The sequence below is a fragment of the Mustelus asterias genome, chromosome 11 (assembly GCF_964213995.1).
Source record: "Mustelus asterias chromosome 11, sMusAst1.hap1.1, whole genome shotgun sequence".
Taxonomy (NCBI): Eukaryota; Metazoa; Chordata; class Chondrichthyes; order Carcharhiniformes; family Triakidae; genus Mustelus; species Mustelus asterias.
This window is the reverse complement of record NC_135811.1, coordinates 15,555,509-15,579,986: the sequence shown is the minus strand read 5'-3', so window position 1 is coordinate 15,579,986 and position 24,478 is coordinate 15,555,509. Positions and strand designations below refer to the sequence as shown.

The 24,478-nt window shown below is 44.8% G+C and overlaps 1 pseudogene; it reads right to left on the bottom strand.

Annotated features, from left to right (window-relative positions):
• LOC144500848 (small ribosomal subunit protein uS17 pseudogene) overlaps positions 1–22,530 on the bottom strand; it is a 100,811-nt pseudogene extending 78,281 nt beyond the window's left edge.
• Between the last annotated feature and the right edge of the window lie 1,948 nt (positions 22,531–24,478).

Here is a 24,478-nt window from a genome sequence, read left to right as displayed (position 1 = left end):
AGTCCCTGGTGCTGTGAGGCAGCAGTGATAACCACTGTTCCACTGTGTGCAGAGCTTGCACATTCTCCATGTGTCTGCCTGGGATTTCTTCGGGTGCACTAGTTTCCTCGGAAAAATGTGCTGGTTGGGTGCATTGACCATGCTAAATTCTCTCTCAGTGTACCCAAATAGGCGCAGGAGTGTGGCGACTAGGGGAATTTCACAGTAACTTCATTGCAGTGTTAATGTAAGCCTACTTGTGACACTAATAAATAAACCTAGCGCATCAGGAAATGGGAGTAAGGGTCTGTCTCTCTGCTAGATGGGTTGATGGTGAATGCAATGCAAAAACAAACACACAAGATCAGTTTGATCTATAAAACTTCTTGTGAATTGTTTATGAGTTGGATTATTTGCTTAGGTTACAAATGCAACCTATGCTTTAAAAGTACTTCATTGCCTGTTAATACTTAGTGATGTCCTAAGGCTACACAAATGCAAGTTCTTTCAGCACTGAAGTGAGTGATTTCATTCAATTTTCAGTGATCCAGGTCAGTGGTGAGTTTTCAAGGAGAGTTTCAAGTTTAAAGTTTATTTATCAGTCACAAGTAAGGCTTACAATAACACTGCAATGAAGTTACTGTGAAATTCCCCTAGTCCAGGGCAGGACTTACTCAGTTAATGGAAAAACCAAGATTGGTGCCATAGTGGACAGTGAAGAAGGTTATCTTGGATTGCAACGGGATCTTGATCAATTGAGCCAATGGGCTGATGAATGGCAGATGGATTTTAATTTAGATAAATGTGTGGTGATGCATTTTGGTAGATTGAACCAGGGCAGGACTTACTCATTTAATGGTAGGGCGTTGGGGAGAGTTACAGAGGAAAGAGATCTAGGGGTATAGGTTCATAGCTCCTTGAAAGTGGAGTCACAGGTGGACAGAGTGGTGAAGAAGGCATTTAGCATGCTTGGTTTCATTGGTCAGAACATTGAATACAAGAGTTGGGATGCCTTGTGGAAGTTGTACAAGACATTGGTAAGGCCACACTTGGAATACTGTGTGCAATTCTGGTCACCCTATTATAGAAAGGATATTATTAAACTAGAAAGAGTGCAGAAATGATTTACTAGGATGCTACAGGGACTTGATGGTTTGGGTTATAAGGAGAGGCTGAATAGACTGGGACTTTTCTCTCTGGAGCATAAGAGGCTGAGGGGTGACCTTATAGAGGTCTATAAAATAATGAGGGGCATAGACAAGGTAGATAGTCAATATATTTTCCCAAAGGTAGGGGAGCCTAAAACTAGAGGGCATAGGTTTAAGGTGAGAGGGGAGAGATACAAAAGTGTCCAGAGGGGCAATTTTTTCACACAGAGGGTGCTGAGTGTCTGGAACAAGCTGCCGGAGGTAGTAGTAGAGACAGGTACAACTTTATCTTTTAAAAAGCATTTAGATAGTTACATGGGTACAATGGGTATAGAGGGATATGGGCCAAATGCAGGCAATTGGGATTAGCTTAGGGGTTTTCAAAAAAAAGGGCAGCATGGACAAGTTGGGCCAAAGGGCCTGCTTCCATGCTGTAAACCTCTGTGACTCTATGAATCGAACCCAGGTCCCTGGCACTGTGAGGCAGCAGTGCTCACCACTGTGCCACTGTACTAACCACTGCAATTATAGTCAGCAGTTTGACAATGACCAGTGGAAAATAATGGGGCTGTGAGGTCCACTTCAAAAGAACTTTTCAGGACAAGGCAAAGCTCATAAATTGGTTTCCTCAACCAAGTACGGTGTGCTTCAGCATGCTATAAAGACAGCTCACATCCCTGCTGAGATTATAAACTGCTGTTGAACTCAGAAATTGTTTCAGTTCAGCTTTAGAGGTTGTTTTTTTTTAAAAGACATCACCCTCAATTCAAAGTTCCAAGTATAAAATAAAATTTCAGATTTGGTCTGGGGAGGGTTAGTTTTGGCAGCATCTTCAGGATATAAGATGAGTGGACAGGGATTAATTGAATGCTGCATCTTTAAATTACCATTAGGGCTACCTCATTAGAGACACCAATTTGAAGACGGTGAACGGACCTTTTCGTTTGACACCTAAAACCTGGAGGCTGATCATTTATTTAAAAGGAAGATTCCAAATGAGTTCTGCAAAGCAAAACATTCTACCCAGTAGTGGTATCAGATGACTGTCAGCATATCTTTGTACGGGTAAGGATCAAAATGACCAGATTCAGATAGACTCGTCCATCGAGGAACTTTGATCTAAAGTAGAAGACGATTCCACGAAAGAGGCAGTGATTTGGAGAGCATATTATGTTCTTACGATAAGGTAGCAAAATGGTTATGTTGCTGAGGTCTGAAATAACAATCTGGAGTTGATATTTCAAATTACAGTTGTGAAGTTAAATTCAGTTAATTCAATAAATCTGGTTTAAAAATTAAATAGTAATGGTAACCATGAAACATAGAAAGATAGAAACTAGAAGCAGGAATAGGCCATTCGGGCCCTTCGAGCCTGCTCTGCCATTCATTTTGATCATGGTTGATCATCAAATTCAATATCCTGATTCCACCCCTCATACCCCCCATATCCCTTGATCCCTTTAGCCCCAAGAGCTATATCTAGTTTCTTCTTGAAATCACACAATGTTTTGGCCTCAACTGCTTTCTGTGGCAGTGAATTCCACACATTCACCACCCTCTGGGTGAAGAAATTTCTTCTCACCTCAGTTCGAAAAGGTATCCTCAAACTATGACCTCTAGTTCTGGACTCCCCCCACCATCAAATTACTGGGTTTTCATAAAAACCCATCTTCCCTAATGTCCTTTAGGGAAGGAAACCTGCCATCTTTACCTGGTCTGGCTTAACTCCCATCTGAAATGGCTAAGCAAATCACTCAGTTGTGTCAAAACAGCTATGACAGACCATAACAGTTCAAGAAAGTGACCCGGCGCCAACTTCTGAAGGGCAATGAGGGACGGGCAATAATTTTTTTTTATTCATTTGTGGAACATGAGCATCGCTGGCTGGTCAGCATTTATTACCCATCCCCAGTTGCCCTTGTACTTGGCTTGTTAGGCCATTTCAGAGGGCAGTTTAGAGTCAACCGCATTGCTGTGGCTCTGGAGTCTCATGTAGGCCAGACCAAGTAAGAATGGCAGATTTCCTTCCCTAAAGGACATTAATGAACCAGATTGTTTTTTCCGACAATGGTTTCATGGTCATCAGTAGATTCTTAATTCTAGATTTTCTTTTCAATTGAATTCAAATTCTACCATCTGCCATGGTGGGATTTGAACCCAGGTCCCCAGAACATTAGCTGAGTTTCTGGATTAATAGTCTAGCGATAATACCATGAGGCCATCGCCGCCCCATGTTGTCACCAAATGCTTGTGTTGCCAACATTGCCCAGTTCATGCCAATGAATAAAAGAGTCCAAATTTCTGTCCTTCTTGGGCATCCGAAACATAAACTCTGTAAATGTAATCCTACAACAGCTGGGGTCCCAGAAAGGAAAGATATAGGAAGGGTTAGTCATGAATATTCAAATTTATTGATGACTGTAGGTTGTTCCTGAAAGTTCAAATCTGTTGGCCAGTGATGAAACTTCTGTCGTCGCTATATAGGGGCCACGGTCGTAGGATATGGGATAGGCCATTTAGGACTAAGGTGAAGAGAAAAGCCTTCATTCAGAGAGTGGTGACCCTGTGGAATTCTTTACCACAGAAGGCTGTACAGGTCAGAGGGCAGTTTAGAGTCAACCGCATTGCTGTGGCTCTGGAATATACTTAAGAAAGAAATAGATAGATTTCTAGACTCTCAGAACATCAAGGGGAGAACCTGAGAGTATGATATTCATAGAATCCCTATAGTGCAGAAGGAGGCCATTTGGCCCATCGGGCTTGCACTGACAACAACCACATCCAGACCCCATCCTCGTAACCACATATATTTACCCTGTTAATCCCCCTGACACTAAGGGGCAATTTAGCACGGCCAATCAACCTAACCTGCACATCTTTGGAAACCGGAGCACCCAGAGAAAACCCACGCAGACACGGGGAGAATGTGCAAACTCCACACAGACAGTGACAAGAGGCCGGATTTGAACCCAGATCCCTGGTGCTGTGAGGCAGCAGTGCTAACCATTGTGCCACCATGCCACCCACGTTGAGACAGAGGATCAACCATGATCATATTGAACAGTTCGAAGGGCCAAATGACCTACTCCTGCTTCTATTTTCCATGTCTCTATATTTTTTTTCCCACACTTTTAATGCTGAGAAAATAATGCACTGATTCTCAAATTGCCTTGGTCACAACTCAATTGGATTCAATTTATTTCAACAGCACTTGGTCAGGGTAGCTCAATTTAGTTGGTAGAGATTGAACAACACCTGGATAGCAGTTTCTTTCTGGTTTAAGTACAACATTGTCCTCAAGATCAACCAATAATACAAAGCATTATTAGAATTTCAAAAGGTCAGTATGTATGTGTGTTTCTGTCCAAAAATCCCACAGCTTTATTTCTGCTACCCAGGGTCAGATAAATAGCCTTTTTACCACATTTTAAAGCATTTCTTTTTGTCAGGAAGACTCTGTCTGAGTGCAATAATCACAAATAGAAACCCCATCTAACGGACTGGAAACTGGAGGAAGAAGTTTTTTTTTAGTGTCACAAAGTAGGCTTACATTAACGCTGTAATGAAGTTATTGTGAAAATCCCTTAGTCGCCACACTCCAGCGCCTGTTTGGGTACACTAAGAGAGAATTTAGCATGGCCAATGCTCCTAACCAGCACGTCTTTCGGAGTGTGGGAGGGAACCGGAGCACCCTGAGGAAACTCACGCAGACACGGAGAGAATGTGCAGACTCCGCGCAGTGACCCAAGCCGGGAATAGAACATGGGTCCGTGGCGCTGTGAAGCAGCAGTGCTAACCACTGTGCCACCGTGCCACCCCAAAATACCCAAAATGACAGCTCACACATGCAGTGGGGAGAAAATGTTTCACTTTCTGCATCTCTTGCTGTTGCTGCTGAGATGTGGAAGGACATGGCACAGAGGAAAGAACTGTTATATTGTTCCATTCAAAGATAAAACTCGAGGATTTTCTGTTTTACTGAATCGACCTGAAGTGTCACAGCTCAGCTTACGTTCCAACATGCAGAATTCATCCGGAGTCCCAATTATTTTATCAGACCACAGTCCTGATACAGGCAGAGCGGAAAATAAAGACGGCAAATTAGTTTATGTTCCATCGGGGCTGAACTTGCCGAAGATGTGAAAATCGATACAGAAAGTAAAAACCCACTAAAAATAACCCGTCTTTTCTTTAAACTGGTTTGAAGCTAACAATTGTCTTGCAAAGCAATCTGTATTCACTTAATTGAGCTAGCCAATCTGTAAAAATTAGCTTAAATAAATTTTGTGGGTTATGGATTATCAAACCAATTGCTTGGTCTAAAAAGCATGCCAGGGAGACTGGCCATTATGTGTTAATGACATCAAAAATGTACTCGTGAAAGCTTCCTTCAGTTAGTGTTTTGTGCAAACATGTTCCTCTTGAGTGGCTATCGCAATTCCTCCCCCATGGTTTTAAAGGTAGATATTTCCTAATGACCACTAAAAATCAAATTGCAACACTTGAAGGCATTAATAGCACTCATGAAAGCACTTCTTTACGGCACAGTAATGCACTTTATGTCGGAGCTGAAGGGAGGCTGTAGATCATGCTGTCCAAAGAGTCTACCAAAGTTACATTTATAGATAGTATGAAATTCATTTTGTCATTAAAGCTAATGTACGGATGTTATTGGAGTATAGGAGATGAGGGATCCTCCCCAGCGCCCTTTCATTTGTTGATGATTTGAGCTCCTATGAATCTCTGCGGCCATTTTTTTTTGAAGTGTCTTGCCTGTATGATAAGATGTGAAAAATGGCGCTTCACGATTCAACAAAATTTTACAAGCTCGAGAAAGTTATGAGCGGACTGTACTGTTCTATGGTCAGATTTCACATCGAATAGCGTCCAGTCTGGTGACTGATAAACAGGAAGAAACATCAGAAAGGATTCAATGAGGAGCCAGATGGCTAATCTATATTGGCAAAGGCATGAGTGAAGAGAAAAGGCTGGAGAAACTTGGGGTTGAATTTAGCCATGGGCCACACTTGCCCGGCAGCGGGACTGGCTTTACCGTTTTGCCAGAAGCAGCCTCCTGGTTGGCTATCTCCGTTCAAATGAGGTCCTGGCAATGCCAGCTCGATCAACAGTTCCGATGCGCCACAGCGAAAAACTGCACCGACCTCCTCAGAAGACAAACACGGGACACGGTGGACAGAGTACCCTTCGTCGTCCAGTACTTCCCCGGAGCGGAGAAGCTACGGCATCTCCTCCGGAGCCTTCAACATGTCATTGATGAAGACGAACATCTCGCCAAGGCCATCCCCACACCCCCACTTCTTGCCTTCAAACAACCATGCAACCTCAAACAGACCATTGTCTGCAGCAAACTACCCAGCCTTCAGGAGAACAGTGACCACGACACCACACAACCCTGCCACAGCAACCTCTGCAAGACGTGCCGGATCATTGACACGGATGCCATCATCTCACGTGAGAACACCATCTACCAGGTACACGGTACCTACTCTTGCAACTCGGCCAACGTTGTCTACCTGATACGCTGCAGGAAAGGATGTCCCGAGGCATTGGGGAAACCATGCAGACGCTACGACAACGGATGAATGAACACCGCTCGACAATCACCAGGCAAGACTGTTCTCTTCCTGTGGGGGAGCACTTCAGCAGTCACGGGCATTCAGCCTTGGATCTTCAGGTAAGCGTTCTCCAAGGCAGCCTTCACAACACACGACAGCGCAGAGTTGCTGAGCAGAAACTGATAGCCAAGTTCCGCACACATGAGGACGGCCTAAACCGGGATGTTGGATTTATGTCACATTATCAGTAACCCCCACAGCTTGCCTCCTGGACTTGCAGAATTTCACTAGCTGTTCTGTCTGGAGACAATACACATTTCTTTAACCTGTGTTTAATGTTCCCTCCACCCACATTGTCTGTACATTTAAGACCTGGCTGGTTGTAGGATTCGCATTCTAATTAGTATTCTGCAACTTGATTCTGTCTGTTTGCACTGTTTGAGAGCAGATTTCCACTCCATCTGACGAAGGAGCAGTGCTCCGAAAGCTAATGGTATTTGCGACCAAATAAACCTGTTGGACTTTAACCTGGTGTTGTGAGACTTCTTACTGTGTTCACCCCAGTCCAACGCCGGCATCTCCACATCATGAATGCCAGCTCAGTCAGAGGCTGGCATCTCTGGAGCCTTCGTAGGGCCACTGAGAGAGGGGTGACTTGCTGAGGCAGCTTAGAGGCCTGGGGGGTCTCGGGTAAGTTTAAAAAAAAAGAGAGGTCAGGATTTAGGGCAGGTGGGGGGGGGGGGGGGATGGCGGGGTTTGATTTGATTTGATTTATTATTGACACATGTATTGGGATAGAGTGAAAAGTATTGTTTCTTGCGCGCTATACAGACAAAGCATACAATTCATAGAGTACATAGGGCTTCGCAGTCTGTGGTCCTCTCGTTGAAGCATGGTATTCCTAACTGGTGGTCTACCCATTCAGTGGGGGAAGGGGGAGAGGGCACTCTTCACACGTGGTGAAATGTCAGGGCCCAGGAAGGTTCTCCTTATGTAAGGCTGTTCATGGGTTACGTTGGCTTCCTGCCTCTGTTGATCAGCAGCTAGTCCCACTCCTGGGAAAGGTCTCTCATGTCAGAAGTTTGCCGAGCAGCTGTCCTGACCCAGCTTCCTGTTATTTTCCACCTCCCAGACCACCATCCTGTAACAGGGGACATTCTGCCCTGGGCTTTTAGCTCGGTAAGGAGCTGTCAGAGAGGTATTCAGGTAAGGATTATTAGATAACAAAGGGAATGGAAAACATAAGGGAAAACAATGGAAAACATGGGAAACATAGAGACAGCACGATGGCACAGTGGTTAGCACTGCTGCCTCACATTCAATTCCCAGTTTGGGTTGCTGCCAGGTACAACAAACATTACCATCAGCCCTGATGCAGTCTTGGGAGTGGCCAAGTCAGCCATTAGTGAACTCCATGTCAATTTTGTGGGCCCATTCTTGGACACAATGTTCCTACTTATAGTGGACGCACTCAAAATGGCTAGACATCTGTGAAATGAAGTCCACAGCTTATTTTGCGACAGTGGAAAAGTTAAAGTAAACCTTCACCACCCATGGTTTACCGGAGGTGTTGGTTTTGGACAATGGGACAGCATTTACCAGCGAGGAGTTGGGTCCCAGGTGTTGTTGAGGGCTGGAAAGGCTGGTATCGTATGAAGTCGAAGTTCAAGTTAAAATACTGAAGAAGCATCGAGATCACTTGAGGTGAAGGGAGTCACATAGAGAACCAGTGGGGCAGTCTGCTCCGAGTACACCCACCAGTGATGCTTTTGTGATTGAAAGCAGGAGGGAAACAAGTCAGCCTGAGGAAGGGCTGAATGCTGTTCCAGTGGGAACTGGAGAAGGATCTGCACTGATACATGTTACAAGCTGGAAGTCCGATTTCTGAAAGTCCAACTGAATGCTGGCACCCCCTGTCACTGGCTGGAGACAATACACATCTCTTTAACCTGTGCTTAACCCTCTCTCCACTCACACTGTCTGCACCTTTAAGACTTGATTACCTGTAAAGACTCGCATCCCAACCATTATTTTGTAAATTGTGTTTGTGTCTTTATATGCCCTGTTTGTGAACAGAACTCCCACTCACCTGACGAAGGAGCAGCGCTCCGAAAGCTGTGACTTTTGCTACCAAATAAACCTGTTGGATTTAACCTGGTGTTGTGAGACTTCTTACTATGTTTACCTCCTGTCACTCCCAGAGGGAGAGAAACTCCCTGACAGACTGATTTTATAATGTACTGTGTTAAAGAATTCATTTATGATGTTGTGTTTTAAATACTTTAACTTTTGATGGCATGTGTTAATAAGGGACTTAAAGGGGGAGAGTTGTAGTAGCGAGCCCCATTGAGGAGTAAAATTTCAGAGGGTCATATAACTCATTTGGCCAATCAGGCCAAAGCACCCAAATCCAGGTGTTGAGTGTGGGGTCTCCCAGGCAGTCTGGAGTCTGGATTTGAAGAAAAGGTAGCATCTTTCTCACTCTCTGTATATATATATATATAGTCATTCCCGATAATAAATATTTCTTCAGTTACTCTACAGTGATCGCCACTATTTCCTAGATACTTCACTCTCTCTTTATTGTAGCCATAACGTGGAGATGCCGGTGTTGAACTGGTGTGGGCACAGTAAGAAGTCTCACAACGCCAGATCCGAGTCCAACAGGTTTATTTGGAATCACGAGCTTTCGGAGCGCTGCTCCTTCTCACCTGAGAAAAGTCCTCCCCTGAGAAAGAGCAGCGCTCCAAAAGCTCGTGATTCCAAATATACCTGTTGGACTTGAACCTGGTGTTGTGAGACTCCTTACTCTCTTTATTGTGGCTGTCAATTACGGCCCCTAATTCAGATAGGCCAGGATCCTTCAACATTTCCCTGCCATGTTTATTGTGGAATCTCCGCTGCTTGCTTGAAGGATTACTCAGGAGCTTGTGAAAGAGCTCTCAGAGCAGCAGGGGGCGAGTCAGTATGTCTCGCTGAATAAACAAGGAAACATAAAAAAGCGGCATTGCGGACTGTCGGGCAAAGATTCTCATCCCTTCAGCAAGCTGGAGTGTGCCGCACAACTGCTCCCGTACTCTGGCAATTCTTGTCTCCCGACTGGGCTAAATAATAACATAATCTTCAAATGGTCCCGCTGAATGACTGTCGGATATTAGCCATGTCAGGCTCCATTTACTCCTGTTAAAGTTCTGCGCAGATTTATAATCTACGACCAGCTCAGCTGTGAAATGCTTCTTATTTTTCCTTTCATGCTGGTTGCACACAGGCCAATAATGAGAGATGACAATGGCTTCAGCGTTTCTCTGTGATTTCAGCAACACAAAGGTTATCGTGTCCTTTTGTTTGGATGAGGGTTTGTGATTGTCTTTGATTAGGTTATGTGCAGTTCAGTTCATATCAAAAGACAATCGAGGCCAATGAAAAGCCGGATAACTGATAATCACATCCAAGATAACTACTTGTGACAGCATTGAATGTGGGATTTATTGTGCAAGTGCGAAAGACCAGCAGACTAAAAGCCTCTAAACAGAAATGAAGTGAGTTCCTGGGGGCATGGCAATTATATATATCGCTTTAATCGTATTCCCGCCCACTTTAATCATTAATCTATATAAATGTTTGAACTTATTTTTGCCACGGAAGCTTTTTTTACGGTCGCTAAATTGATTGTGTGAGGAAGTAACCTTTAGCTGTTGTACTGAGGTTCAACAGTGGGCTCTTGTGACTGTCAACAAGTAAGAGATTAGCCGAAGAAGAGTCATGTGGACTCGAAACAGTGGAGCGGATTCTCTGACCTCACTCGCAGCTGGGATTCTCCAGTCCCGCTGCAGTGAATGGAGCTTTGGCCGAGCGCCAAATTCTCCACTCTCGCTGGCAGGGCATGAATGTCTGGAGAATTCTGGCCATTGACTCTGGTTCTCTCTCCACAGATGCTGCCAGACCTGCTGAGTCTATCCATCACTTTGTTTTTATTGAAGGGATTATCTGAGTCACTTTGTAAAATACTAAAATTGTTTTTATTTATTTTTGTTTTGTTTTCTTAGCATGATTTATCCAAACTCACCTTGTGGTCTCAAAGAAGGCTTGTTGTTCCATTTTAAAAATTAATTCTTGGGACATAGGTGTCGCTGACTGATGAGCATTTATTGCCCATCCCTAGTTGCCCTTGAGAAGGTGATGATGAGCTGCCTTCTTGAATCGCTGCAGTCCCCTTGCTGTGGGATGACCCACAATGCCTTTCGGGAGGGAATTCCAGGATTTTGACCCAGCGACTGTGAAGGAACGGCAATATATTTCCAAGTCAGGATGGTGAGTGGCTTGGAGGGGAACTTGCAGGTGGTGTTGTTCCCATGTATCTGACATGTTCCCATGTATTTGATATCATCCTTCCAGCATACTAACCTCATCATGTTCCAATTCACTTACAACTGCATTTTCCGAATCCCAACTCTCTGGCTTTAGGTCTTGGATTTCTGCAGCTACAGATCAACTCGACCAAACCCTGCGCTCTACTTTTGATGCCCTTGTCCTCATTAAAACTGTCAGCCTCTCTCACCCTGGTTGTTCTCCCTGATATGGAGAGAGGACATTACAACAATAACTAAACTTTGGCTTTGAAGCACGATGGGAGATTCTGCAATTAAAAAAAAAACCTCTCCATATGTGCAAGTTCATAGAATCATAGAAACCCTACAGCACAGAAGGAGGCCTATCGAGCCTACACTGACAACAATCCCACCCCGGCCTGATCCCCGTAACCCCACATATTTACCCTGCTAATCCTCCTGACACCAAGGGGCAATTCAGCATGGCTAATCCATCTAGCCTGCACATCTTTGGAGTGTGGGAGGAAACCGGAGCACCCGGAGGAAACCCATAGAGACATGGGGGAACGTGCAGACTCCACACAGACAGTCACCCAAGGCCAGAGTCGAACCTGGGGTCCCTGCTGTTGTGAGGCAGCGGTGCCAACCGCTGTGCCACCATGCCGCCCGTGTTGTTTGAATCTGCATTGACAGCAAGCTGGGTTTGTGTGGAACAAGCATGAATCTCAGTCCTCAGTCTGAGCTTCCACTGACGCATTGAAACACTGGGTGGCATCCTCCTGTGTTACAGTGGAAGGCGAGGCCACCAGACGGTGTGTAACAATTGAGTTTTGCTAGGGCTGTCATAAAGCTAACTACCGCACTAACCACCACTTCCAATGCTGGGAGAGACGGGCTCCAAGCTCTGTGTGCAGCTCTGTCTGCGTTCCTGTGCCACATTGGAGTCAGTCTCCTCAATGTTCCTTGAGGGTTATCTGGCATGACTGCTAATGCATCAAGTATCACTGTCTTCACATTCATCGGGGATTCTCCTGGGTGCTGCCTCATCGATATCTTCAGCTGAGTCCCTCGTAGCAGGACTTTGCTGCTTCTTTGTCCTCGAATGAGCTGACACTCACACTCTGCTTTGCCCCATGCAAATGCTAAATACTGCAGATGCTGCAAATCTGAAAGAAAAACAGTAAGTGCAGGAAATACACATCAAATCTTGCTGCATCTGTGGAGGGAGAAACAAAGATAACGTTTCCGGGTCTGTGATGACATTTTCTGTTTTTATTTATGCTTGTTCCCCCATCGGGGCCTGGTGCAGATTATTCATGGTGCTGGCTTTACACCGACCTCTAAGGTAAGCATTGTGCTAGATTTATCACTGCAGCGGGGAGGGCTGGTTTCTCTCCGTCTTCCTTTTGCTCACCGTCTTCTGCCCTGGCCGCACAGGGCAGGAGTTCTTGGCAATTTGAAAGCAGGAGTGGGGGGTGGGGGGGGGGAGTTTGGGTGATGGAGGAGCAATCAGGAGGAAACAGCATGGCCATTGTGGCCAGATGGTGGGATGAGGGAGAGGGGGAGCTGGGAAAGGGCGTAAGGCGGTAGGATACAGTAATTCCGGTTATCTTGGCACTGCTGGATATGATGGTCCATCACGGTGTGATTACCCCCGTGTTTGCATGGGGAATCACTAATTGACCTCCCAGTTAGGCTCGTTGAATATGAGCTCCCTGGGGATTGGTAATTAGCCAACCAGGTGGAGCTTGTATATCAAGCCCTGTATAAAGCAAGACCCTGAGAGGGCCCATTAACCTTTTAGTCCCAGATAGGACCAGTTGTTTTCACCACAAGCTTGTGTTTATTGTTTATTTTCATTTTGTGCAATAAAATCACGGTTCCTTCACAGCCGGCTCTATGTTATTATGTACAGATTATGTACAGATAGGAGTTATTATGTACAGATCTTGAAGAACCATCTCCTCCTTCGACTCAGCTGCTGCTCTGCACTGGTCTTCTGCTGCTTTCTCCTGCTTTAAGAACAAAAGAACATAAGAAATAGGAGCAGGAGTAGGCCATTTAGCCCCTCGAGCCTGTCCCACCATTCAACAAGATCATGGCTGATCTGAAGCGAATCAGTTCCACTTACCTGCCTGCTCCTCATATCCCTTAATTCCCTTATCGATCAGAAATCTATCTACCTGTGATTTAAACATATTCAACGAGGTAGCTTCCACCACTTCAATGGGCAGAGAATTCCAGAGATTCACTACCCTCTGAGAGAAGAAGTTCCCCCTCAACTCTGTTCTGAACCGGCCCCCACTTATTTTGAGGCTGTGCCCTCTAGTTCTGGTTTCCCTTCTAAGTGGAAAGAATCTCTCTACCTCTACCCTATCCAGCCCCTTCATTATCTTATATGTCTCTATAAGATCACCCCTCAGCCTTCTAAACTCCAACGAGTACAGACCCAATCTGTTCATTCTCTCCTCATAAACTACACCCCTCATCTCCGGTATCAACCTGGTGAACCTTCTCTGCACTCCCTCCAAGGCCAATATCTCCTTTCGCAAATAAGGGGACCAAAACTGCACATAGTACTCCAGTTGCAGCCTCACCAGTGCCTTGTATAGTTGCAGCAAGACCTCCCTGCTTTTATATTCTATCCCCCTCGCGATAAAGGCCAACATTCCATTCACCTTCTTGATCACCTGCTGCACCTGCAGACTGAGTTTTTGCGATTCATGCACAAGGACCCCCAGGTCCCTCTGCACAGTAGCATGATGTAATTTTTCTCCATTTAAATAATATTCCAATTTACTATTATTTCTTCCAAAGTGGATAACCTCACATTTTCCATCTGCCAGATCCTCGCCCACTCGCTCAGCCTATCCAAGTCTCTCTGCAAACTTTCCGCTTTCCCACTCATCTTCGTGTCATGAATGGCATGAACATCTTGTCCTGCAACAGAGAGGAAAGAATGTCGGTGAGAAGCCTGCCATACCTGAATAGCTGGAGGTATGTGAATACAGCGCGAGGTGGCATTGAGGTTGGCATGATTGGAATGTGTGTTGCGGTGACGTGTACGAGGTGAAGGTTAGACATGAGTCCTGAGAGTTGGTTGTGCTGCTGGGTGAGTGATGGGGGCAATGGTGTGACAATACGGGGAGGCGATGGCCTAGTGGTATTATCGATAGACTATTAATCCAAAAACTCAGCTAATGTTCTGGGGGCCAAGATTCAAATCCCGCCACAGCAGATGGTGGCATTTGAATTCAATTTTTAAAAAAAATCTGGAATTAAGAATCTACTGATGACCGCAAAACCATTGTTGATTGTCGGAAAAACCAATCTGGTTCACTAATGTCCTCCAGGGAAAGACATCTTCCGTCCCTACCTGGTCTGGTCTACATGTGACTCCAGCACCACAGCAATGTGGCTGATTCTCAACTGCCCTCCAAGGGCAACTAGGGATGGGCAATAAATGCTGACCAACCAGCGATGCCCATGTCTCACAATGAATAAAATAAAGGTACATTCAGCAGGCTGAGAGCCTGGTGATCTGTTGGGTGTGAGATGTGTGAAAGTGTATTCACATACCTTGGCCAACATGTGAGGCCATTAAACCTTAACTGGCACTGCTGCCTGGCACTCGGGGCCAGACTCCAGGCTTTGCCCTCCTTGGTCACATGCTCCCATTTCCTTCAAAGAATTTGCATGGAGGGTCTCAAGGCCTATCTCCCCCTCTCTCACTGTCTCTGTTGTCCACCTTCACCATCCAGCTGGGTGGCACGGTAGCACAGTGGTTCGGACTGCTGCCTCACAATGCCAGGGACCCAGGTTCAATTCCGGCTTTGACCACTATCTGTGTGGAGTTTGCGCGTTCTCCCTGTGTCTGCGTGGGTTTCCTTTGGGTGCTGCAGTTTCCTCCCACAGTCCAAAGATGTGTGGGTTAGGTGGATTGGCCTTTCTAAATTGACCCTCGAGTCAGGGGGATTAACAGGTAAATGTGTGGGGTTACGGGAATAGGGCCTGGGTGAGACTGTGGTCAGTACAGACTCAATGGGGTGAATGTCCTCCTTCTGTACTGTAGGGGTTCTACGATTATTAAGACCTCCAGTGCTGCACAGGTAATCTGGGAGCCCTCGCTTTGGCCGGTATTCCATTTTCCTTCTGTAGAATTGTAGTAGTATAATTCAGCAGCAGCCTCCTCTGATACAGTGCGGCTAACCACATCACTCTGGGTTTGCAGTCACATAAGACCATAAGGCCATGAGACATAGGAGCAGAATTAGGCCACTCGGCCCATCAAATCCACTCCGCCATTCAGTCATGGCTGATATTTTTCTCATCCCCATTCTCCTGCCTTTTTCGCATAACCCCTGATCCCCTTAATTTTTGCTACCAAATAAACCTGTTGGACGTTAACCTGGTGTTGTTAGACTTCTTACTGTGTTTACCCCTTATTAACAACCTATCTATCTTTATCTTAAAGACACTCAATGACCTGGCCTTCAAAGCCTTCTGCGGCAAGGAGTTCCACTGATTCACCACTCTCTGGCTGAAGAAATTCCTCCTCATCTCTGTTTTAAAGGATTGATCCTTTAGTCTGAGATTGTGACCTCTGGTTCTAGTTTTTCCTACTATGGAAACATCCTCTCCATGTCCACTCTATCCAGGCCTCGCAGTACCCTATAAGTTTCAATAAGATTCCCCCTCATCCTTCTGAACTCCAACGAGTACAGACCCAGAGTCCTCAACCGTTCCTCATACGACAAGCTCTTTATTCCAGGGATCATTCTTGTGAACCTTCTCTGGACCCTTTCTAAGGCCAGCACATCCTTCCTTCGATACGGGGCCCAAAACTGCTCACAACACTCCAAATGGTGTCTGACCAGAGCCTTATACAGCCTCAGAAGTACATCCCTGCTCTTGTATTCCAGCCCTCTCGGCATGAATGCTAACATTGCATTTGCCTTCCTAACTGCCGACTGAACCTGCACGTTAACCTTAAGAGAAACTTGAACAATGGCTCCCAAATCCCTTTGTGTTTCTGATTTCCTAAGCATTTCCCCTTTTAGAAAATAGTCTATGCCTCCATTCCTTCTTCCAAAGTGCATAACCTCACACTATTCCACATTGTGTTCCATCTGCCACTTTTTTGCCCACTCTCCTAACCTGTCCAAGTTCTTCTGCAGCCCACCTGCTTCCTCAATACTACCTGTCCCTCTACATATCTTTGTATCATCTACAAACTTAGCAACAGTGCCTTCAATTCCTTCTTCCAAATCATTAATGTATATTGTGAAAAGTTGTGGTCCCAGCACCGACCCCTGAGGCACACCACTAGTCACTGGCTGCCATCTTGAAAAATACCCCTTTATCCTCACTGTTGGCCTTCTGCCAGTCAGCCAATCCTCTATCCATGCCAGGATCTTACCCTTAACGCCATGAGCACTTAACTTATTTAACAGTCTCCAATGAGGCATCTTGACAAAGGTCTTCTGGAAATCTAAGTAAATCAAGTCCAATGGCCCTCCTTTATCTAACATGTAGGCCAGACCAGGTAAGGGCAGCAGATTTCCTTCTCTAAAGGACATCAGTGATCCAGATGGGTTTTTACATCAATCAATGGTAGCTTCATAATCACCATTAACTTTCTATTCTAGATTTATTAAATTCAACCAGCTGCCATGGTGGGAATTGTACCCACGATCTCTGAACGTAGCCTGGGCTTCTGGGATTACTTGTCCAGTGACATTACCACGACACCATCATCTCCCCCAATGTATGAGGAGAGACGAAGTTGGTTAGGATTGTATTCACTGGAGTTTAGAAGAGTGAGGGGGGTCTCATAGATACATATAAAACTCTGACAGGGTAGATTCAGAAAGAATGTTCCCAATGGTGGGGGAGTCCAGAACTAGGGGTCAGAGTTTAAGGATAAGGGGTAAACCTTTTAGAAGTGAGGCGAGGAGAAAATTTCTTCACCCAGAGGGTGGTGAATGTGTGGAATTCACTACCACAGAATGTAGTTGAGGTCAAAACATTGAGTGATTTCAAGAAGAAATTAGATATAACTCTTTGGGCTAAAGGGCATTGATTTGATTTAATTTGATTTATTATTGTCACATGTATTAACATACAGTGGGAAGTATTGTTTCTTGCGCGCTATACAGACAAAACACACCATTCATAGAGAAGGAAACAAGAGAGTGCAGAATGTAATGTTACAGTCATAGGCTAGGGTGTAGAGAAAGATCAACTTAATGTAAGGTAAGTCCATTCAAGTCAGCAGGGAAGAAGCTGTTCTTGAATCGGTTGGTATGTGGCCTCAGGCTTTTGTATCTTTTTCCCAACGGAAGAAGGTGGAAGAGAGAATGTCCGGGGTGCGTGGGGTCCTTAATTATGCTGGCTGCTTTGCCGAGGCAGCGGGAAGTGTAGACAGAGTCAATGGATGTGAGGCTAGTTTGCGTGATGGATTGGGCTGGATTGAGCAAGCGATATGGGGGGAAGGGTGATCAGGATACTGAATTTGATGATCAGCCATGATCAAAATGAATGGCGGGGCAAGCTCGAAGGGCCAAATGGCGTTCTCATGCTTCTATTTCTATGTTTCCGATTAAGAGGGCCAGGCAGCCTTTAAGAACTGGAAGCCAGCTGGGACGAATGTTGACTTCAAATGCTGTTAGACCCCTGTTGTGCGTGCAGCCAGTCTGGCCTACATGCAGAAATATTGGAATGAGGAAACAGCACAAAGTCAAAGGAAAAATTGGCAGCAAACTAACCTTTAGCCCACTATCTTTTGTGTATAAAAGGGATAATTTTCTAAGTTTGAACTCCTGGCAGCAACCCTGAGAAGATATATCAGAAATGTTCGTACAAGCTACACAGGAGTTTTTAGCCAATATATAGAACAAAATCAGAAAACTATCCCGACCAAATTTCACATAAGTGAAAGCTAGTGGAATCCTGGGTCCATCAAAATATCATCAGAAGAAACATGATGGCGCAACACTTTGTCAAAACCTTCCAAACTTGTGAACTCTACGCCAAGAAGGACAAGGGCAACAGATTCATGGGAATTACCTAGTCACACATCATCCTGACTTGGAAATATATCGGCCGTTCCTTCACCGTCTTTGGGTCAAAGTCCTGGAACTCCCTCCCTAACAGCACTGTGGGGGTACTTACACCACATGGACTGCAGCAGCTCAAGATGGCAGCTCACCACCATCTTCTCACAGGCAATTTGGTATGGGCAATAAATGCCCACATCCCATGAGCAAATTTTTAAAAAAAATCTCAGCTCAACCATGCACTGTACACGGTTCATTCAGTGTAATATTTTTGGTAAAGGAGCACATATTTCTTACAACTTATTTTGATGGAAATCATTTTTTTAGTGCAGGTGGTATGTTGTATGCAGGATTTTGCAAGGTATGTTTTTATTAATTGATTGGACATGGGCGTCGCTGGCTGACCAGCATTTATTGCCCATCCCTAATTGCCTTTGAACTGAGTGGCTTGCTCAGACATTTCAGAGGGCAGTTGAGAGTCAACCATATTGCTGTGGCTCTGGAGTCACATTTAGGCCAGGCCAGGTAAGGACAGCAGATTCTTTCCCTAAAGGACATTAGTGAACCAGATGGATTTTTCCGACAATCATTTCATGGCCATCAGTAGATTCTTAATTCCAGATATTTTTTATCGAATTCAAATTCCATCAGCTACCATGGCGGGATTTGAACCCGGATCCCCAGAATATTGGCTGAGTTTCTGGTCTGGTGATAATATCACTAAGCCATCGCCTCCCCTAACGTGCCTGTTCTCACCATTTTACATGATCATTTGTCAGTTATGCGCCCATCAATTCACAAGTCTTACTCGCTCCACACCATCATTGGGAGTTCTCAAGTAGACCAAAGCCTATCAGTAATATTTGCTTATTTCCAATTGTGTCTCACTTTGTGCAGTGTCAATGAAAATTAGGGAGAGCTAGCACTACTGTATGCATCTTCTAATAGATAGAAAACTCGTTATGAAAGTGGCACTGTCCATATTACTTCAGTGGAGTGTCTGTTTGGCCTCTTCACATTTTGAAGAGCTTTAAATGTATTTTTGAACCTTTCATAAACAACTGTGTCTATCATAATAATCAAGGTCACTTTATAATAAGTGTCTGGTTATATTCCCACCTACCAACTTCCATATTGTCAATACTGTTCTGAATGATGTTCAGTTTGTGTCAGGCTAATGTACTCTTTCCACAATCGTAGAATCACAGAATCCCTACAGTACAGGAAGAGGTCATTTGGCCCAGTGAGCCTGCACCGACAACAATCCCACCCAAGCCCCCTCCCATGTATTTATCCTGCTGATCCCCCTGACACTAAGGGGCAATTTAGCATGGCTAATCAACCGATCACACATAACTTTGGACTGTGGGAGGAAGCCGGAGCATCCGGAGGAAACCCATGCAGACATGGGGAGAACGTGCAAACTTCACACAGTCAGCCAAGGACAGAATTGAACCCAGGTTCATGGTGCTGGGAGGCAGCTGTGTTAACCACTCTGCCACCGTGCTGCCCAATCTTCAAGTGCCCCATCAGTTATAGGTTTAACGGCCGGTTACAGTTTGTGTAGCATCTAAAACACTTTAGCACAGTGCCAGGGAAAGATCAAGATTAAAAAAGAAAAATGGGCGGCACGGTGGCACAGTGGTGATCACTGCTGCCTCACAGCTCCAGGGACCCAGGTTTAATTCCCGGCTTGGGTCACTGTCTGTGTGGAGTTTGCTTGTTCTCCCCGTGTCTGCGTGGGTTTCCTCCGGGTGCTCCAGTTTCCTCCCACATTCTGAAAGACGTGCTGGTTAGGTGCATTGACCTGAACAGGAGCCGGACTGTGGCGACTAGGGGAATTTCACAGTAACTTCATTGCAGTGTTAATGTAAGCCTTACTTGTGACTAATAAATAAACTTTAACTTTAATAAAAGCAAAATATTGCAGCTGCTGGTATCTGAAACAAAAACTGAAAATGCTGGAAAACTTCAGCAGGTCTGACAGCATCTGTGGAGAGAGAATAGAGCCAACGTTTCGAGTCTGGATGACCCTTCATCAGGGCTACTTTCTGTTTGTCTCTTTTACACTATCCAGCTCTGATGAAGAGTCATCTGGACTCGAAACGTTGGCTCTATTCTCTCTCCACAGATGCTGTCTGACCTGCTGAAGTTTTCCAGCATTTTCTGTTTTTGCATCATGTTCTATCTGCTCTTTTTTGATGCATTAACAGATCCAAACTGTTCACACATTTATAGAGAAAGTTGTATGGTGCAGAAAAGGCCCTTCAGCCCATCGAGTTTGCATCAACAGTCAGAGTATCAGAAAAATAATTGAAATGTTTTCAGCATTGGAAAGGAATGGAAAGAGGTAGATACATAGGTGTTCCTCACACAATGGCTTCTTTCTTTTCAGTTAGGCATTTTTTTATCGGAACACACAGCAAGAAAAGAGGCTTCAGCCCAGCTTGTCATTGTTGGATTTTTGAAAGAGCGATCGAATTGATCCCAATTCCCTCTTCTTTTACCCTATCTACGCAACATTAAGCAAGAAGCAAAATGGCTGCACTTTGACTTCATTATCCTTCTGATGAAACACTGAAAGGTGGAGGCTCCCTGCTGAGCTGAACGTTTAGAAATTCCGTGCCATTTTTTGAAGGATAATGGGGATTTCATCAATTCTTAGTCACCGAGGGCTGGAATTTTGCCCTATGGAAGGAGAGCACGATGTTGGGGTAAAGTGGGTGGAGGGTCAGAGCCCTGCCCTGTGTGAGGAACAGTCACCCGGCAGCGATTTCCCTGAACTGGCCAATTAGAGAACTGTGCAATGAAGGATGACAGGCAGATGGGCTCTTGAAGCTGGAGGACCAATTGGAGTCCCACCAGCACAGAAGAAGCAACAAGTTTCTTTCTCAGGTAAGAGGGAGAAAGAGAGAGAGAAGATGCCTTGAGGTGGAGGCATCCTGCTTTCCAAACTTTAAAACGTTTACTTTTTCAGAAGACTAAGGAAATTTGGCATGTTAGCTACGACTCTCTCCAACTTTTACAGATGCAAAATAGAAAGCATTCTTTCTGGTTGTATCACAGCTTGGTATGGTTCCTGCTCTGCCTCCAAGTCTTAGAAAAAATAATCGGAATTTATAGACTGCTTATTCTGGGTAAGTTATTGGAATCTATAATTATGGACATTAAAGAAATTGACAAGAGAGCCAACAAGAGCTAACTCAAATATTAGCGGTAAACCATGTCTAATGAACTGAATTGAATTTTTTGAGGAGGTTTCTAAATTTTTACACAGGGATTATTGGTCTTGGAAGGAATGCAATATAATCGACTCAAGAACAGCTTCTTCCCTGCTGCCGTCAGACTTTTGAATGGATCTAACTTGCATTAAGTTGATCTTTCTCTACACCCGAGCTATGACTGTAACACTACATTCTGCACTCTCTCATTTCCTTCTCTATGAATGGTATGCTTTGTCTGTTTAGCGCAAGAAGCAATACTTTTCACTGTATATACCAATACACGTGACAATAATAAATCAAATCAAATCATTTCTCTTTAATATGACCAGGGCAGCAAAGTTTAAATAATGCGGAGAGATCATATAAGCTAGTATTTCAAAACCAAGGCTGCCTAATATCTCGTCTCCAAAAGGAGACTAACTGGTTATTCATTTTATTTGCTATTAGTGATAATTTCATTTGTCCATAGAACTACAGAGGCTGCATTCCATCCCATCTGATGTCCCCTGGGCTCTCTCTTGGACATGTTAAGGCGCTTTGGATGTGCAAATCCTTTTTCTTTCTCGGGCCTCTGTCTCCGGGGAGAAGAATCAATCCATAAAATCCTTAACGTGGTTAAATAGCTACCCAATCCTTTCATGTTCAGAGATGTGTCTACACAGATGGATTATGTTGTAGAATTGTTAACACATGCTGTGTAATGAAAGGAACATCAGTGTGTGTGAGGTGAGTGAGATGAAAAAGACAGAAAGCTTTCTTGAGAGGAATGTTTTAAAAATCTGTCACTTGAAAGTGAAAAGCAGATCTAAGATTGATCAAAGTTTGGGGACTGAAAGTTTCCTCAACTTTTCTTCAAACTATGCTAGAACTCGATTTATAAAGTATAAATAAATGTTACTTTATGTTGTGCGCATATGATTCTTTCCTCTCATTGAACTAAATTAGCTTCTATTATATAAAAGACAATCATGTACCTCTGTGTGCCAATTTAACTTACAAGATTTGCCCAAAGACTGTGCCCATTTCACTGTTGGGTAGCAAGCTACAATGTTATCAATGGTACCTGTCTTGGCATTTACAGGTAAACAACTCTGTACGATGCTGGTAAAAGTTGTCAAACACATTTGGTGCTGCAGGACATGAGTGGACGACTTGGCTCCAGTAATGTCTGTATCAAATCCATGCGGTGGCTGCAGTAATGCCTGTATCAAATTCATGCTGGCGATACTCTCAGCCCGCTGTGCTGTTTGAGCACAGGCCTCAGCGAGTCTCCCAGATGAAGATTTCCAGCGTAATCAGCTCTGCACTGGGAATCGGCCAATTACAATGTGAAAATCGCGATGCCGAGGGCCAGCAATCTGGAGGCTGGCAATGCGGGGCCACTGCGCATGCGCTGTCCTCCGCGCTGACAGATTGGCGTATATGCAGTGGCCCGCTCAGCGCTATGCTGCCAGCCTCTCGGGCGGGAATAAGTCATGCCCACTGATTTCCAGAGTGAATCACGCTGAGACACACTGTGATGCACAGAGAGTCGGAGACTCATTCTGGAAATCGTATTAAAAAAACAACGGAGGGATTTACTCCCATTTTCCTGCAACGTTTGGGGACTTGGAATTTTTTTGGGAGAATCCATATAGTGGCTCCAGTAATGCCTGTATCAAACCCATATAGTGACTACAGTTATGCCTGTACTAAATTCAAGTGCTGACTCTAGTAACCTTTGCAACCATTATGTGCTTTGTAATAGGAAGCTGGGTGCATTTTACATGTTGCGGTTCCTAAATTATATTTTGTTTTATTGCCAAAGAAACGTAATAATCCCTAAGGTTATTTTTCTTCAGTGTGATACTTCAGCTAAAATAATTCCTATTATTTATCCTTACTTGAGAAAAGGATATACTGACAATGGAGGGGGTGCAGAGGAGATTCACTAGGTTGATTCCGGAGTTGAGAGGGTTGGCTTATGAGGAGAGACTGAGTAGACTGGGACTATACTCATTGGAATTCAGAAGAATGAGGGGAGATCTTATAGATCTGGGCCTGGGTGAGATGCTGTTTCGGAGAGTCAGTGTAGACTCAATGGTCTTATTGGCCTCCTTCTGCACTGTAGAAATTCTGGGCGGGACTCTCCAGCCATGCCTGCCTGAAAACTGGACATTCCCGCCAGACTTCAATGGACCTTTGCATGGTCTGCCCCCCGCCCGCTAGAATTCCAGTGGCAAGGTTCATTGGCCATGCTAAATTGCCCCTTAGTGTCAGGCGATTAGCAGGGTAAATATGTGGGATTATGGGGATAAGGCCTGGGTGGAATTGTTGCCTGCGCAGGCTCAATGGGCTGAATGGCCCCCTTCTGCTCTGTAAGGATTCTATGATTCTATTCTATAATTCTAGAAGCTCCAGATTCGGGTCCCACCTCAGGACTTGATGGTCAAGGAAGGTGCATTCATAAAGTGGTCAAGTGGGCTGATTTATCGACCTGCAAATCCTTCAAACACATGTCAATGGTAGGGGATAAAAAACGGAGATGTTCCTGGTTAGCCAGTGGAGTCTCCACCATGACTATCTATAGCTCCAGTCTGCACATGGGTGTAAAAGTGTATGTTGCCACTGCAACTTACCCTCCATCGGTGATCTACAATACACGTTGACATAGGTGACGGTCTCACGGCACATGATCTCAGTGGTGGCCAGACTGATCTAAAGGAGGAGTGGCAGGGGGGACGGGCGGGGGCGGGGGCGGGGGGGGGGGGTGGGGGTGGGGGGTGGGGGGACAATTATATTGATCCTGAACCTCTGTACCCAAATATCACATAATTCCTGAAAGCACTGCGCTTGCCCCATGTCAACAATCTCAATGACTGTGACCTCCTGATGGTTCGGGACTGTTCTTCTTGATTGGAATTCCTGTTTGTGCCTTTACCACAGAGGCCTCGTCCAATAACTTGAACGAGGATATAAGTCTGCATTCTTGTAAAGTACTGCAAGCATTAGAAAATCAGTCTTTTTCTGACCTTCTCATACAATTTGAAAAGATCTAGTTTTTACGATCAGTCAGAGAAATCATAGAAACCCTAGTGCAGAAGGAGGCCATTCAGCCCATCAAATCTGCACCAAAACAATCCCACCGAGGCCCCATCCCCATCACCCCACATATTTATCCTACTA